Source organism: Rutidosis leptorrhynchoides, chromosome 7, assembly GCF_046630445.1.
Source record: "Rutidosis leptorrhynchoides isolate AG116_Rl617_1_P2 chromosome 7, CSIRO_AGI_Rlap_v1, whole genome shotgun sequence".
Taxonomy (NCBI): Eukaryota; Viridiplantae; Streptophyta; class Magnoliopsida; order Asterales; family Asteraceae; genus Rutidosis; species Rutidosis leptorrhynchoides.
The window spans coordinates 344,772,976-344,777,012 of record NC_092339.1 but is presented as its reverse complement, the minus strand read 5'-3'; the positions used below and the strand labels follow the sequence as shown (position 1 = coordinate 344,777,012).

Genomic DNA, 4,037 nt, shown 5'->3' with positions numbered 1-4,037 from the left:
CTGATATTCAAATTCTCGAAACAGAAATTATTCAAAAACAAGAACCGGATACCGAACCAAATGAACAAAACGGTATTGATAACAGTTTTTCTGATATGGTACCAACAAAATCGAAAATCAAGTACAATATACATTAGAAATAGGTTGAACCATTTGCTTAGGTTAAACAAGCTTCTTGCAACACATGTATAAATAACTTGAGTTAACCATGTCGAACAAATTTGAGTACCACCAAAAATCGTCCAGAACATAATACGGGATTATCGTCTACTTGAAATATCCACTGAGTTTACTAAATAATTTGTGAAAACTATTATCTAGTTATATAGTTATATTGTATGATAGGTGACATTAACTAATATAACTCTTGTTTATTACACTTAAATTAGCATAAAACATACGGAGTAGAATGGACAATCAACGACCTCGATATTCTTCCTTACGAAGTGTCAGACAATAATTTTCAGGCACCTATACTCGTTTCATATTTCATTTCTTTATTTCGATTTTCCCGTACCGAACCGGTACCAATTCCAATTGTACCGAAACCGATTATACCCAAAATCAAGTACCGAAACCGAACCTCGTCGGTTTTTTTTCAATATGGCTATGGTTTGATTTTTTAAGCGTTTTTAATCATCCTTACTTTTTACGTGACTGAGTTAACGGTATTGTTTAATGACCATATGTAAAATGGACTATCACACAACATCTAAGATCTAAGAACTACCTACAAATTTTAAGGACTATATCGGTAATTATGTGAAAAAAAAAAAAAAAAAAAAAAAAAAAAAAAAAAACCTGAACAACACCCCGTATTATCTCTATCATTCCCTCTTAATCCCAACTCAATCAAACCCTAAACGACGAAGAAGAATCCGACGGATCTCAACGGCCCACAGTCCCTGATGAAAGAGGGAAAAGGCTGAACCGTAAAACGAACCGTTAACTGAATTGTCCACGCCCCCAAAAGATGATGACGAGTGGGGTTCACCTGAACCCAAAATTGCATATTCCAGTAATGGACCTGCGGTTGTTGAGGATGATGGTAAGGTTGAAGAATTGAAGAGGTGTTCAGTTGATAGTGTTTTCGGGACTGGGCTGGGCTGGGATCCAGTGCTTCGCAGGAGGAACGGGCTGAGATTTTGGAGCTTGTGATTCAGTTAGCAGCGGTTAATCTGTCACCCGGTAGAGCTTCTTGATAGGAACTGGGTTCTGTTGTAAGTACCCACATTTCATGTTTAAAGCCTCTTTGAGATAATATGTTTTTGCATATAACCTTACGCGTGTATAGTGTTTTGATATATGTAGTTACAACGTGCTTTTGTTGGTTTTAATTGATGATTGATATTTTGCAAAAAAGTTCGATATAAGGAATGTTTAGCTTGGCTTGTTCTTTAGGCCTTGGGAGCTCAATATAATAAAGATATTAGTAGTTAAAATTATGTATTGGATGAATTTTAACAAGTTGTATAAGCAAATTGATAAAGTTAATAGTCGTTAAAATCATAGGTTTTCTGGCCTAGCGGTATCAAGGGAGCATTAACCTCGAGATTGTATGTTTGAGTCCCGTCATGAACAAAAGAATTGTGCCTGTATTTGTTGTTCCAAAAAATAGTCGTTAAAATCTATCGTGTTAGATTTGTAATACACTTTTGTACGAGTTCGGTGAAAACTCACCCCATATTCCATTTGAGTCGGTTATTTTCGATTAGACCAGACCGGCCCGGAGATCACGAAACAAAAGGTTCAAATGGTATGATCCCTCCGTCACCCTAGAATGAAAGGGGTGAGGGTTCGTGGTGTGTGAAGATGTGTTGTCCAATTGTATTTAACAAGTGCAATATTTGATGAGATCTCACAAACTTTACTTTTACAAAGAATGCTTAATATCTCAATTTCCGATTGTTATTTGTTTCTGTAGTTTTTTTGAAGTTACTCTCTATGATGACCTGTGTTAGTGAAATGGTTCAATGAAACACGGACTTCTTCAGGACTACTTCATAATTTCCTAAGAATTTTTGTCTCTAAAGAAACGTTGTAGAATTTTATTTTAGGCTAATCCGGAAATGACTGTACGTATTCCGGACACCAGCCTGCGTACAAGTGCACTTAATCACGTTAGTGGTGAATGGCTTAACGAAAGTCGTTATCTGCTAACGATGATTATCGGATCCAAATGCAATTGGAAACTGGATTAGTTATCTTGCTTGTTCTTTAGAGGGAGAAACATTTTCTTAGAGAGAAAAATATATAAGCTGTGACAAATTCCAAGTATTCCAATGTGTCCTATTTATATGCAATGTCCAAGGCTTGACCTCCTATAACACGTGTCATGACCTGATTGGCCAGTCAACCCGTAAGGCCCGGTTGACTGGTCAATCCTGAACATTGGAGCATGGGGCTTATGTGGCCTTTCTAATGGGTGACACATACTGTTACGCCATATGGGGCTGATGCGCTGAAACACTGACATTAAGGTTAACCTGTGCGCTATCCGGATTTTAGCACGATCACGGTGTAATGGCTTTTAATTCATGTTTACGGTGAATGGTTGTACTCATGGCGTATTATTCCTTAGAGGGTGTTTGAAGCTAATTTGTAACACCTTCGGTCTTTTCTAAGTAATGCTAAGAGTATGGATATTAGTTAATACTAGTGGTATATGCAGAACAATGTACTTGTAAATTTCATTTTTGAAACTTTTAGTGCAAATTGCACTAAAACTTTTAGTGGTATCTATTGCACTGTGCAATAGATACCTAGAATATCTTAATCCAATTGTAATAGAGGGGGAAATTTTGATATGTTTACTTATAATTAGTTCGTTGTGGTTTACGTTTATCCCTAACAGGTCAAACGGGTCAATTTGTCAAAGGAACCGATAGTTGCCAAATTGTACTTTCGATGCATTAAATCATCCGATTTTAAAAGGTTAAATTATACGGAGTAATTATAATGACATCATTTTTGTAGTCCTATTTAAGCCATTGATTTCAATAAAATGAACAAAGGTTTGTGTGTCAACCAGACCCATCTCTCTGTGTACCGAAAACAACCCCACCCAACCACTCTAACCAACCCATATTGGCACCTCTACTTTGTATGATGGGCAAACAGCACTTCACGTATTATTTTGTCAACTATTTTAGTTTCACGTTCATCCATTGTTCCGAAACGCGCTAACTACGGCTTCGAATGTATCAGGTACACTACATTTTCTGAGCTATTACCGCTTATGACGTTGGGCACAACTCCATTGTTGAAAGTTGAAACTTCCACTACCTTTTCTACCCCTTTTGCTACTTAAACGTCTACTGCATCTGATTAATACTACAAAATCAGATGTAACAAGTAGTTTTATTATAACCACTTCTCCAATTCTGATTTATTCAGTATAACACAATCCTTTTTTAGACTAGTATTCACTATTTTCATGAAGTTAGTAAGTTTTATTTATCATGAGCTTTTCAGGTAGTACAATTTAAGGAATGGAGCTTTAATCCTCCTAAGATCAAGTTAAAATGTGAGCCTTCCATAGAATGTTGATCTTTTTGTTCAAAATATAAATTTGTCACATGTACAGCAGTCTTAGAACAAACATTATACTTAATCTAATGTGTGAAATTCACTATAATAAGTAGTTAATCGAATAAACTTGACTTTTAAAATTGTATGAATCAAACCTACTCAAAGATGAATGGTTTAGAACGACTCATTGAGTTGTCGTATTGGGATTGATTGGAATTGAAAAACTCAGAGAAAACGTCGGCTATGATTAATAAGAATGTGTAACGTAACACTGAAACCCGGTACTCTTATTTATATAATGTCACTTTCCGCTCGTGCGAAAGTCTCTGACTTTCGTACAAAGGTCTTACACCTAAATTTTATATAACCCGTAAATCCCCTGTTTCTTCTTCTTTTTCAATTTCAATAACCTGGCCCAACAACCCTTCGGCCCAACAGTAGTTCCACAAGCCCACTAGAAAGAAAAATAAACTCGGCCCACTTGCAAATCCCATTTTAGCTTAGCT

At 36.2% G+C, this 4,037-nt stretch overlaps 1 pseudogene; it reads left to right on the top strand.

Annotated features, from left to right (window-relative positions):
* The first annotated feature begins 856 nt into the window (after positions 1–856).
* Positions 857–3,595, top strand: LOC139860377 (plastid lipid-associated protein 3, chloroplastic-like; annotated as a pseudogene).
* The last annotated feature ends 442 nt before the right edge of the window (positions 3,596–4,037 follow it).